At 43.3% G+C, this 14,486-nt stretch overlaps 1 protein-coding gene across 1 annotated transcript in view; it reads left to right on the forward strand.

The window, feature by feature from the left end:
* Positions 1 to 14,486, forward strand: part of LOC100041903 (odorant receptor 131-2-like) — a 51,833-nt gene that overhangs the window by 28,693 nt on the left and 8,654 nt on the right. The window lies entirely within an intron of this gene.

A 14,486-nucleotide genomic window follows, 5' to 3' on the forward strand; every position in this document is an offset into this window, starting at 1 on the left:
GAAATCTGGATTCAATAAAACTGTCCTGACTCCCACTCACTCTGGTTAGCCCCACTGATTGCTTCATGAAACATACAGCTGTTGCTGGGTTATGGCAGGAGCTGTCCAGATGTGCTATTTACTAAAGATGGTAGCCAGATATGGTCCTCTTATCTCCCCATTTTAGTACTAACTTGGTGAGCAGGGAGAGGAGATGATAGGCAGAGCTGGGTGGATCAATTCGAATTTATCTGTATGTCTGCCCTGCTTTATTTCTCCCTGACAAGAGTGATTTGTGCTGATAGAAAAGCCCAGATAGCTCTAGAACAATCTGAAAACAATACAGGAGGTGGAGAGATGCAACTCCACAGAAGTAGAGATGAAAATACCTCAAGGAAGAGAAGATAAGTTTGCTCTCCCTGCCATCAGTGCAGAGACTTTGATGGAGTGGGACTGGGAGGGAGCCTGCAGTGAACTGTCCATGGTGCTGAGACTAAGTTTGTGATCAAGCCTGCAATGGACTGAAGGGGTTGATGTACATGACCCTCTTAACGTTAGAAATGAGTCTGAGGTGAGAGACAAAGGACTTGTCCAAGTCCATTTTGGTCAAAAGAAGAGAAAACTTGGACTCAGGTCTTTGCCCAACACTCTGGGTCACCTTCTTGTACAATCACTGCTGGGTGACACCCTGTGTGTGGCAGAGATTGTATCCACTCTGGAGCGTCTGCAGGTCAAGGCTGGCAGTCTTGTAGTGGCCCAGGGCTCTGGACCTTGTTTCAGCTGCAGCATCAAAATTCTTGTTACTCTCTCAGACACAGTGAGTAAATAGGAAGCATCTTGGTAGGTAATTCAGCTGTTCTAGAAATTAAAACTCTTGCTTCCTCTCTGTGGATGGCGGGACCACCAGGCAACATAAGGTCGTCCACTCAAAGTGGCTTTCAAAGGAACTCTCCTCCTCCTGGTTCGAGATGCCACTGAGACTCTATAAAGCTGAGTCATGCTTGGGACTAGCCCATTCCTCCTCCTCCTTAAGTCCCATGTTCATAGCCTACTGGGAAGATTTCTACCTGATTCATCCCGGCAACTATCCCTCCTCTATTCCAGCCTGGCTTGGTGTCAAAGTTTTGGCAGCAGGATCAGCCAGCACAGCAAATTGAGATATCTTGCCTCCCTACTGCTGTGTGGTATTTTTCATTGTGGGACTATAAGGTCTGCTGGATTACCTTTTATTGAACATGTTTAAGGCTTGTATTTTGAAGAGATAAAGAAAACACTGATGTCTATTTTAGCCAACAGAGAAGTTGGTATAGGGAAATTGGGTTTTAGGTCTAGATACATGTTAGATCCTACAACATTTTATTTCCAAACAGAATACCTGAGCAAGGCAACACCGAGTTCTTGTTGCATCCAGAGTCATTTTTGCCCATGTACTAAATTGAAATCCATCACTAACCCCATAAATGCAATTGTGGTCAGAACACAGTTTAATGTTATTTAAAAACAGTTGTTATGGTCAGTCTTAAACTTTAGAATAACAGATTTATCAATTCTCTGCTGTTTTTTCAAAAACTTTATAGAAGACTCAATAGTTGTGATCAATTTAGTAAATGGCAAATAAAGTAACCTGCTAGTCTGCTCATGTCACTAATGACATAGGAGTTTCTGTAGGGGGAAAAAATGAAAAGTCATTTTTTCCAGTTGAGTTGGTTGAGGTAGTCCCCTGGGATACTAAACATCCTAAGGCAAAGGGCCAAACCACAGTGTGACCACAGAACACATCAGTGGGATCATATCATGCCAGCGGGGCTTACACCAGACCCCCAAAGGAAAGCAAAATTTCTTTAATGAAGTGAACCTGATGTCTGGCCCCTCATCTTTCCCTACTGTGGAAGTGACGGCAGCATATCATGGAAGAGAGAGCATCCTATACTTCCAACATCTTCCACCAGACAAAACACCTGGTCAAGCACCCAGTCACCTCTGTTCTCTTCAATCTCCCCAACCCAATGGCTGCACACCAGCTGCTAGGGAATAGAGGCAGAGCTCCAAGAGAGCTAAAAACGGGGTGGTGCCAGCCCTACTTGCATGTTCTAGTCTGGGGTTTGCCCAGGCTAACAGAGAGGAAGTGCTTTAAATTGGAGAAAGCATGAAGGTTCATTCCTTTGCTCTTTGTTCTCTCAGACATGGTCTGCCTGTCTCAAAAATTGGGTACCAGGTCAGAAAGGGCTCTCAGCTTCTCCTGTGGAAAACTGCTGCTGCAGAAATGGACCCGGAAAGCTACAGGGCCTATCCAAGATGAGAAAGAACTCATCAAAAGAGGGGAAGGAAAGGACTGAGAGTAAATCTTCTTTCCTCTTCCAGATCTGGCCATTTTAATAACCAATATATAAGAGAAAAGTATTTCCATAAAAATACGGTTCAACTAAGAAGAAATTAGGAGAGACACATTGGTGGTATAAATACAATTTATGCTCTTGCTCCTAACAGCTTTACTCTCAAATTGATAAGTAAGCTTGAGTAGTGTTTTTGGTTTTGCTTTCTTTTGTGTTTAATCTTCAGATAACCCCAACCTTACCAGACAAAGGTGAAGGGAAAGACCCACAGAAGCTGTCTTACCCCTGATCTTAGCAGTGCGTCCTGGGTTCTTTTTCATTTTCTTTCTCTTGAAAGCTGCCTGGACAACAGCTATTCTGCCACCTAGGAGGGACACAGGCAAACTCGGAGTTGAGCCAAACCACAGGGGAAATGGAAGGAGAGAGGGAGGCATCTTGCTACTTCAGGGTGCTTTCTCCGCACACTGTGGATAAGAGCTCACAACAAGGAGCTGTGGTCTTCCAGGCAGAAGTCAGGGTTAAAGCACATGCAGGATTCAGTTGTATTAATATGTTGGAAAGAAATCTATTTGCCTACACATGAAGATAATTAATGGAAGGGTTTTCAAAAACCTCAGCCCAAATAGTGTGGTTTTCATTATACGCATTCAAAAAGATGGATGCAGCCCCCTTTTCTCCTTTTCAAACAAAAATGTACACATTCGTCAACAGCACAGCCAGGACATTGTCAAGAGCATAAGACTCTTAGTTGGTGAAATTAATATCAAGTTGGATTCCAATGCCAACTTCATAGACCTGATGCAAAATTGATAATCATTTGAAAAACAGCATTTAGCTTTTGTTTAGGAGAAAGGAATCCTTTAGACCATCACTAAAATCAGACAGCAGGGATGTTTGTAAATATATACACAATATAGGTATAAGATTATAGGAAACCACCATGTAGATATATTTGTGGTTAAATTGTTCAAAACATTCTAAGGTCAATTGTGTGCTCTCTCTTTCTCTTTCTCTCTCTCTCTCTCTCTCTCTCTCTCTCTCTCTCTCTCTCTCTCTCTCTGTGTGTGTGTGTGTGTGTGTGTGTGTTTGTATGTATCCCTAAAGAATACCTTTCATGACAAAGGCTGATCATATTCAATATTTTAAAAAACAAATAAAAATATAGACATCACATCTATTCCAATAACCAATGTATGTATCTTTGCATATGTGTGCATGTGTGTACATGAATGTGTTCCTATGTATGTGCATGTGTGTGTGCCTGAACATGCATGGAGGCCAGAGATCAAAGTTTGGTGTCTTCCTCAATAGCTCTCCACCTTGCTGTTGCCACAGGTCTGACAGTCAATTTGGGACTCACTGATCTGACTAGACTTACCAATCAAGCACTGTGAGGGGTCTACCTGGATGTGCCTCCCCAGTGAGGGGTTACAGATATGTACATTATGCCCACACTCTAATGTGGGTATTAGGGATCCAAACTCTGGGCCTCGTGCTTACACCCACAGAGCCATCCCATCAGTCCTTCAATGAGCACATTTACAATCATGGACTGTCAGTTATTTTTCTGTCGAGTATATCTTTCTCTCTCTAGACAGATAAATAATTAAAAGACCTGAATTTAGGCAAAAATTAATGCTTTGGCAGGTTTCTCTCTGTGTGTCTCCCTGTCTCTGTCTCTCTGTTTCTCTCTGTCTCTGTCTCTGTCTCTCTCTGTCTCTCTCTCTGTCTCTGTCTCTCTCTCTCTCTCTCTCTCTCTCTCACACACACACACACACACACACACACACACACACACATATTTTTACATATGAACATGCAGCCTGGTTGCTTCATTCATCCTTCTTCTAGACATTTTTATAAATCAATAAAAAATTTTATTCTGAGGATGACAGCACTTCCCTTTCAACTTTGGACCACCACATGTACCAGAAACAAACTGTTGGTAAAAGACTTTGTTACAGCATCATAATCCATATCTTAATGTAGCTATAAAATGTTTGTGGGAGGGTGGAGATTGCACAGAGCAATAAATAGGTAAGCATGAGGCTATGAGTTCAGATACCAGCTTCTACGTAAAAAGTACATAGGTATGTACCTATAGGACTAATGTTAAGGGTCTAGAGACAGGCTCATGGGGGCTTGCTGACTGACAATTATCAAGGGAATATGGTAGAGAATGAGAGAGCAGGATATTTGACATCCTCCTCAGGTCCACACATGTGGGGGCAAGAATGTGCACCCATATGTACCTGTGTGAATACAACACACACACACATACACACACAAAATCATGGCTCAGCAACTCACGAGCCCCCAAGTGTGCAATGGACAACACCTTAATAAACACAAGAGCTGTACCCTTCCCTCGGTTTGCTTACGTTTTCTCTGTACACTCATTGGCTTTCTCCATTTCGGTTTTGACCAGTTGTGGCCTTTCTTTTTTCCTTCAAAACAAAACAAAAGAACAGAATCAATATTCAGAGATATAACGTAATTCTCTGGGCCTTAAATAAAAGCAGCATTCAGATACTGTTTTCAAACTTCAGATCTTAGAAATGGGCACAATTCTTAACAGTTTAGTCATATGCAATTTGATGCCAGAGTTGAATTTCAGTTCTTCATGTGTCTTGGGCTGTGGCCATGGAGAGCACCTCCCTTTGAACACCTGTGAAAGCTAATTCCTGCTAATGGAATGATAAATGTTGGGGCATGTATCTACCGTGCAAATCCAACCCAGAGAATGCTACACTGGAAGTCAAGGAATGCTCTCCACTTCCATGTGGAGAGTTTTCTTAGTCTCTATTCTCTTCAAGTTGTAGCATGAACCCTCTCACATGTTTCATATACCACCAGAAGGGCCAGGGTTGGGGTGGAGGGACTTTAAGGAAGCCTAGTAGAATCTTTTGTTGGGTTTTCTCTTTAATTATCCAAACTCATGGGCCCACAGCTCTGGAGAAGTAGAAGGTCTGTCTAGTGGTGCAGTGATGGATTGTTACTATTTGTTTATCTGTGTGTGCTGAAATATAGGATGTATGTATGTTCATGTTCATGTGTGTGTATGAATGCAGGCAAGTCTGTTCCAGTGCACACGTGCAAAGGTCAGAAGACAATGACACATGTCTATCCTTGCCTAGCACTTTGTTTGGGACAGGGTCCCTCTGGATGTTCACTGATTGTTAGTGGCTGGGAACAATAGCTTTATTGGTGGAAGTGAAGGTCTGATGCACAGAGGGAGGCTTTGTGAATTTTCCCAAATAAGACATCCATCTTGAGTAGAGTCAACAACAGACCCGAAACTGACAACAGGGGAAGCACCAAAACTGTTGTGGTCTTCCAAAGAGAACAGCATACTAAAGGACATTCCAACCCCATGATACTCCTGGGGTCCAGGGTACTTCAAGCTAGAACCAGTTTCTGAAAAATTCCATCAAGACTCACCTGGGCATGGTTCGTGAGCTCAGTTAAGCTGGCGCCCACTGCTCAAGCCAGTTACATGAAACTGAAAGCAGATATGGCCATTGCTCAAGCTGGCAACTCAACCAACTGGGTTGAATACTTGCTCAGTCCTGTGAGAAGTCAAGACTAGCATGTTATACTACCCTTCCCAGGGGCTATGGAAATATGCTGTGACTGAGTAGTGCCTGCCTCTACTAATGGTTGCTGGCACTGGGACTCTCCTACAGAGGCTACTGCGCATGATAGCCTGATACCTCATGCTGGGCAATGGCCTACCTTCTCTCAGGGACTGAGACCTACTACAAAGCAGTTTTCCCTGGCATCTGGCTTAGAACTTTGAAACCATCTTGAGGGTTTAGTTGATGCCTTAAGTCTGCTGAGCCACATTTGGGTTACAGATCAGCTAAGACTGGCAGCACCATTGTAATGCTAGGAACATCACTGTCACACACTTGGCTGTTGGGACCATTTGCAGTATGATAATAACACCCTATTTTTTTTAAATGGAAAGCACATATCAGTGCTAATCCTTTGACCTTCATGTCTTGTGCACACACACACACACCTGGATAGGGCAGTTTACTCACTGCAGAGAACAGTCCCCAGAAAGGAACTCTAGACCTTCCTGGATAATGGTCAGGATTGAAGTAGGGAGGGAGCTACAGGTGACACATAGACCTACTCTGAAACTCAGGCTTCTATTCTGGTATCCAGGGCTTCCAGTCTAATTCTGGTTCCTTCTATGGAAATTCTTTGCCTTACTTTCAGGCCCTGATGGCCTGGAACTGGGTGAGAAAAGGAATGGTCTGAATGAAAGATGAGTGAAGTGGAAATTTGTGATTTCTTTGGAGACTCAGTTGTGTGATGTCATGTTTTTCTGGAAGCTCTCTTCTGAGAGGATGTTTTGTTGAAGCAGACATGTGAGAGGATGCTTTGCAGAGAATAGACATATGGTGTTTTTCTGGACGCTGTCTTGAGAAGAAGGGGCATGTGATGTTTTACTGGAGCAGATCCTTGAGAGGTCACATGATATTTGGAAAGTATATAAGTATAACCCAACAGACAGTGGATAACGCTCTTGCATTGGTTAGCCTTGCTTTCCTTGTCGATCTTCACTTGTCACAAAGTGATTTCATAGAGAAAAATGCACCAAAGAACTTCTCATGATATTCTGGTGGTTTCTGACGCCTTCTGCAGCCTCCTGCAGATTGACCAGCAGAGACTCGTGGTTTCTTCTGGATCGAGCCTTTGCTGCCGATCCATGTTTGGTGTTCTGCTAGTGGACTGGACTGCTGACAACAAAGACTGCAGTCTCCCCAAAGAACTACTTCTAAACAAGTCCAGGTCCCCCTGCTCCTATTAACTTCTCTTCCTCCCCTACCTTTGTTCAGTGGGCTGTAAGAAATGTTGGAGTGTTTAAGAACCCTTATGAACATAGGTTTTGAAAAATATAAGCCCACAGGTGAGGGTGCAGCATCTGGAATGACATGGCATGATATCAGAGCAGAACCTCAGGCACCTGAGGGTATACCTCTCACTTAGGAGGTATGGGTTGGCCCAGAGTAGCTTTGATGACACCCACCTTTATTGCCAGACCCTCACTCTGGTGGGCTCTGCCCCACTGAGACGGCTAAGCTGATGCCACTCTGTTAAAACCATGGTCAGAGAATGGATAGAATGCAGGAACCAAAGCTAGCAAACGGAGCAGGAAAAGGTCCATTTGCCAGCATTGCCTTGTAAAACAGGGACATTCCTGTTTACTCCTCTTTAGTCCCCACATAGGCCTGTGTGTGCAGCATCTTCCTGGCTTGGTCCTCATCATAGTCTTTGTGGATCTTGGCAGAGGAACAAGAAAAAATCTACCCTATGTACCAGCATGTCACCCCTAGATGTTTCTGTAAGAATTTGAAAGCACAGAGCCACAGAGAGATGTCTCCATGGGCACTCCTAACACCTTTGTCATGTCCCAAAGTGGGAATGTTGAGGATCTAGCATTTGGAGAGCATACAAAAAAATTGGGGTACTCAGACAAAGTAGACTACATAGCAATAAAAAGGAGCCAACTGCCGCTGCATTCTTCAACAAAAGTTCACAGCAGAATCATTCTTTGGAGAAAGCAACCTTTACACTAAAGAACATGCTGGGAAATCTTACTCATAAAGCACTTAAAAACAACCTAAACTAAGTATCCTTGGACAATAAGTGTCTGCCTTGATGAATAAGGGGCAACGAAAGGCACAGAAAATCTTGTCAGCTTCAAGGTCATGTTCTGTGTCTCCACAAGATTTTATTGTTAAGACATACAATTAGCAGGATCCTTCAAAGGCTGTGCTTAGGATTTGTGCTTTCCACTATACATTTAATGTAAAATAAGAATTGCAAAGACACTGAAACCTCCTTTATGGTCATATGTTCAAATAGAAGGGTGTAGACTGAAGAAACATAGGTTTTCTCCAGAATGCTCTTCACTTCCTGCTGAGTCCTCACTGAGTCTTTCAAATCCCGTCACAGCACACCATGCCTTTTCCACATTAGTATTTGAAATTCCTCCTCAAAGGTCCCAAAGGCTGGATGAAACATGCCTCTAATCCCACTATTCAGGAAACAAGAGGCAAGCAGATCTCTGTGGGTTCCAGGCTACCATGGTCTACAAAGCAGACTCCAGACCTGCCAGGACTACACAGTGAGAGATAGTCTCAGAAATAAAATGAAATATAATATAATAAAATACAGCAATGACAAACAAATCTTCAGTCTCTCCTCATTGGGTAATTTCAAAGCTACTTCTGAATGTTTAAGAACATGCTGAAACTGCATGCTACTTTCAGCAAACTCATACATTGCTTACCAGTGGGGTATGTTCTGAGAAATGTGTCAGTAGGTGATTTTGAAACCCTATAGAGAAATACCATCTTATGAGGACACACTCAGATATGTGGGATGTCATTGTCATGGTCACGGTTATGCAGTTCCTGACTATTCCAAAATATGCACCAGTCTTTATTGTTCTCAGGGCAAGTTACCCAAAGTTCAGTAGCTTAAAACAGCACAAGTTTATGTAAGCATTATGTCAGTTAGAAGTCTGATGTGGCTGAAGTCCAGCTGTCCACCACCCTTCACCTGTTCCTGGGGTCTCTAGGAGACAACCTATTTCCTTACCTGACCCATAAAATCAGATTAGTCACCCCTACACCAATGGTCAAAAACAATCATACTTCCCGCCAAGGTTTCTAGCTTAATCACTCATGTAGAGAGTGTCCTTGTCATTAAAATAACAGGTTCAAGGTCACCAAAGTCTACTCTATTATCATACACAATAACAATAGTAATTCTGGGATTAGTTATTAGGAATATCAAAAGCATGTAAACAGCCACTGTTTCCTTACTACTCTGCTTTCTGGGTTTTCTTGCAGGAATGTTCTTCCTGGTGCCCACACCTTCTAGAAGACAGAAAGTGGCAATGGGGAAAGAAATAACAAATAGAAGTTACAACCCTTAGGACCATTCACACTGCAGAGGCCTTGCCTACAGCAAAGCTTGGATTGCCATTTCTTTCCTCCCTCTTAGTAGAATCTAAACCCAGTGAACTGACAACTGGGAATCCAGGGAGGGCCTTAGACATTGTTGCCCCACCACCACCACTACTACCTCCCTATGAGACATTTTATATGTTAACACATTTTTGTACAAATAAAATGAGAATTTGGTAGGAAGTGTTGTAGGCAAGCCCTAACTGGTTCTCTGACATGCTTGAGGGCTTTGGTTGGGAATGCACCCCAGATTGGCCTGAACTCTCTCCTCCTCCAAAGCAGAGGTTCACACAGTAGGGATGGCCTTATCATAGCATGGCAGCTAAAAAATATCTAGCTGCAAAAGGTGACTCAGCAGTCCTGGGTGGCAGGGAAGAATGGGTGTGACTCAGTACCTAGAGCACCAGACAAGATAAGTGATGGCTTGAAGAGTTTAATTTTTCAGGTGACCTTATCTAAGACACCTAACACTGTAGATATGGAACCAGAAGATGCTACCTCCTGTAGCCAGGTAGAAACTCCACTGGGAAGATAAGGATACTAAATCACCTACAAAACTTTCTACCCCAAATATGTTCTGGTTAAAAGAAATGTAGGGATAAAGATGGGGCAGAAACTGCCAGAATGGCCAACCTGTAACTGGCCCAACTTGAGATTCATCCCATGAGCAAGAACCAATCCCTGATACTATTAATGATACTCTGTTATGCTCACACACAGGACCCTAGTATAACTGTCCTCTGAGCTCTAACCAGCAGCTGACTGAAACAGATGCAGATATCTACAGCTAAACATTGGACATAGCTCAGGGATCCTTATGGAAGTGTTTGGGGAAGGATTGGAGGCCCTGAAGGGGGTAGAAACTCCACAGGAAGACCAACAGTAAACCAGAGCCCTGGGAGCTCTCAGAGACTGAGCTACCAACCAAAGAGCCTATAGGAGCTGGACCAGGGCTCCCAGGACAAATGTACCAGAGGACTGCCTTGTCTGGCCTCAGGGGGAGAAGATGTGCCTAATCCTGTAGAGACTTGATACACTACAGTGGGAGGGATACTCATAAGGGGGAGATCTTCACTCTCTCAGAGGCGAAGGAGAAGGGGATGAAGGAAGGACTCTAAGGGGGTAGGGGACTGGGACTGGGAGTGCAGTATTTGGGGTGTGAATGAATGCATTAATGAATGAATTAAAAAAGAGTACATTTCTTCTACTTCATCTACATGTGACCAACTGACTCCATCTCCTCCCACATGGCTCTGTAAAAGTTTCTTGCTTCTCTCCAGCTCCCAACAAGAAAATGCAGAGGACTGGATTCTTGGATGGACTGGACTAGACCGGACTAGAAGCTATGGGTTCTCACTGAGCCATCCCTAACCCAGGACCGCTGGGCAGACTTATCTACTCCTTACCTCCTTGGCTGCTTCCCATCCTTGCTTCCAGGTCTTCTGGCACATATGTTGGGGAACACATGACACAGGAACACTTCTTTTCACGTGTGGGTTGCTGTGCTCCTGGGCCAAAATTGTGGGTGTACATAGGTTTGTTATCTAATTTTGTAATACTGGGGACCAAGCTCAGGATCTCATTTGTGCAAGGCAAGCAGTCTACCAGTGAGCTACACTTTCAGTTTTGTTTTGTTTAATGTTTCAGTTTTAGACAGGATATCACCTAATTTTCCAGGTTGACCTTGAATTTACTCAAGCCCAAGGTAGCCTTGAACGTTGATCTTCTACTGCCCCTCCCCCCAGCGGTGACACATGACCTTCCTGTAAATGCATAGATCCCACCCCTTCTCTTGTTCCTCCAAAATATTTTTACATTTCCCTTCTTTCAGTTCCTGTTTTTAATTTTTCCTCTCCTGTCTTGCCCCCTTTGTCAGAACTATATCTGTTCGATTATTTTAGGGCACAAGTCACCTTGTCTCTCATAGAACAGCAGGTCAGAAGCAAGCCTTTCCAACCCCTCTCTTGGTACCATCGTAATCTAGCACCCTGTATACTTGTCCTAACTAAGAAAATGGCTGTGCATGGATCCTGAGACAGAGACAGAGGAGAGCCCCCACTGCTGACTGCACAGATAGTCTGAACTAAAGAGGAGCTGCTTTTTGGAAAAATAAAAACAACAACAGTAAAGATTAAGAAGTGAACAGAAGGCCGGGCATGGTGGCACACGCCTTTAATCACAGCACTCGGGAGGCAGAGGCAGGCAGATTTCTGAGTTTGAGGCCAGCCTGGTCTACAAAGTGAGTTTCAGGATAGCCAGGGCTACACAGAGAAACCCTGTCTCGGAAAAACAAAAACAAAAACAAAAAAAAAAAAAAAAAAAAAAAAAAAAAGATGTGAACAGAATGCCTGCTCCAGCAATCACACCCGAGATCAAATGGAGCCATTTTCTTTCCACATCTACATTACTTCTCATTTCCCACCTTTAATTTACTACAGGTAGTCATAAAGAAAGATTTAACGTTCTTATCTTCCACGAGGAAGATTAAAACTCTGCTTTGAAAACAGTCAAAGGTAACCTTTGCTGATGTTACCAATTCCCAACCCTTCCCATTTAACCATCGACTACCTGCTTGCTAACCATGCATCTGAAATCTACCCAATCAGAAGCGGTGGTACAAATTTTAAATCCAGCCAATCAGCAGTAGTCACCTTCCAACTGCTTGGATGATTGGTTCAGGGTAGCCTGTGCATAACCACTTCTGCTTTGCAAAGTCTACAGACCCTGAACTACCTGCTTCTCGAAGTTCTAGGCACAACCAACTGTGGCCTTTTCTGTAGAAGCCATATGCTTTGAGTGCAGTGTCTCCTCCCACCCCTACCAGGACCTTCACTCAACAAGCTTTCAGCTTCAGGTATGGGAGTGATAGTCTCCAGCTTTCATATATGCTGTTATCCATAAGATCATCTGAAGGCTTGCTGGGAGTGTCCTACAGATGCAAATTCCAGACTGCTTGTGCACAATTCAGATAGTGTTCCTGAACCACCACACCAAGTGACTCAGTCTCAACTGGAACTTGTTTCATTGTGCTTTTATTTCTGAGTCAGGTTAGTTAAAGATGCATGTAGAAATCAACATAGAGAAATTTCTATCTTAATTTGTAGGTACAGTATGTAGCAAATATTCTATCTCTATGTTTATTCTTGCTACATTCAGTCTCGGGAACTTTTAAAAAGTGTTTTTCCTTGTGTCTGCCCCTGATTCGCCCATCTTTCTGAATAGCAGAAAATAACGGAACAAAACAGACAGATGGACGTGAAGGTCTGACAAGTTCCCAAGCCAAACCAGCCTCACAAATTAATGAATGTGGACCCACCCACCAGACAGAAGCCAAAGTACAAAGAACCTTGGTCCTACTCTACCATGGAACGTTCACAAAGGCACATGATGGCTTGCCAGTCTGAGAATAAGTCATTTTTCTCACTGTGGATGTAAGCTTGAGTCAACTACTATCAGGTCATTGATGTCCCCCTTTTAGCCCGTGCTTCTCTTGAGAGCCTGGTAGTCCACCCATGGCAACACACTGTTCACACTGAGAACCACACATCCTTCTTCCATTCATCATGGGGTTGCTGTTTCAAAGCCAGTCTCCCACGGCAGAACCCGGGCTCCTCCTTGTGTTCTCACAACCACTATGCGTTTTGTACTTAATAATCAGCAGGACTTAACTAATGGTTCCACTTCACAATGGAATGCCGGGAGGGGGGTGGCGCAGGACGGGGGCTTTACATGTTTGTCAAGTAGCTCTATATAACAAGGGAGGAGGTTCTCTAGTGGCTCCACGTCCCCACCAGTACTTGTCATTCTAGACTATTCTCTGGGGAATGATGCTTTCTTTGACAAAGCCCCTCAACTGTGAAGTTGAGATCTTTTTGAAAATGGAACTTCCAGATTATGTGGTCACAGATGTATTTCAGAGGTCCTGAAAGATTCATCTGTGCTTGTCTCTATAATCAACCATTCTAAGCCACCAGGACTTGACTAGATGTGATAAAAGCCCTTGTCCCTTCCCTGGAATGCCTCGCCTAATCACAGTAGCTTCTCCCATCTCTCCTAAGCTCATTATCTTAGTACTTTCATGTTCTACTTTTGCTTGATGAGCAATGTAATGTTATATGCTTGAGAAGATCAGTGCCTCATCTAGACGTTTATTTTCTATGGGGTGTCAAGCTCTAGAGCACCACTGGGTATGTCAACCCCATCCAGGGTGGGCTCCACACTCAGGAGTAGTTGATCACACAAACTTTGTGGTTTTGGGGGGTGGAGGCTTCTCTTGTTTGAGTATTTTTTTTTGTTCTTTCGCTTTGTTTTGATTTTTTAAGAGAGAGCAAGAGACACACAAATACAGGCAAGAGACAGAATTTGGAGAGGATCGGGGATGAGTTGGTGATGGGAAAAGAATACTATCAAAACCCATTGTATAGCATTATATTACACCAGTAATTTATTAAAATACTATAACTTCCCTTTTCTCTCCCTATCCACAGACACAATTCTCTCAAACCATTGTTCTATAACCCTTACTTAGTGAAGTAGGATTAGGAGTTTAGATTCAGTGTCCTCTAACAGAAAAGACATTTTCAATACAGACACTACTTAATTGTCTCTCTTGTAAGCTTCAAACGATGGACTTCCCAAAAGAGAAACCAAAAATGGAAAGTTCCTGTACTGGATCTGGGGAGATGGCTTAGTGTAGAGCTTCCATTGATCTTCCAGAGGACCTTAGTTTGGTTCCCAGCACCAGTATCAGATGGATCACAACCACCTGCAACTCTACTCTGGTTACAACATCCTCTCCTGGCCTCTAGGATTTCCTCATATGCACATGCACAAACCACACTTAGACACACATACATACACAGAATTAAAAACAAATCTTTAAAAGTTCCTATACTCCTAAGGAAATACATTAATCTATGATTCTTTAAAGAAGCAGCAACCAGAATAATCCTAATTAATCATTAAGTTTAATGATTAATCATCCAGCAATGAACTTCTACAAGCCAACTGATGATTTGTATAGTCATACTTCTGGACAGCCACCAATCAGGAACAGCCACATTCTACTTGCCTACTAGAAATCAACCAGCAGCCCCCCAACACACAAACATAGCCACTTATGAAGATCCACCAATTGGCTCAGTTCAATTCTTGCACATTTCCTCTACAATTCTGAGAGAATTGG

The sequence above is a fragment of the Mus musculus genome, assembly GCF_000001635.26.
Source record: "Mus musculus strain C57BL/6J chromosome 1 unlocalized genomic contig, GRCm38.p6 C57BL/6J MMCHR1_RANDOM_CTG3".
NCBI classification, from domain to species: domain Eukaryota; kingdom Metazoa; phylum Chordata; class Mammalia; order Rodentia; family Muridae; genus Mus; species Mus musculus.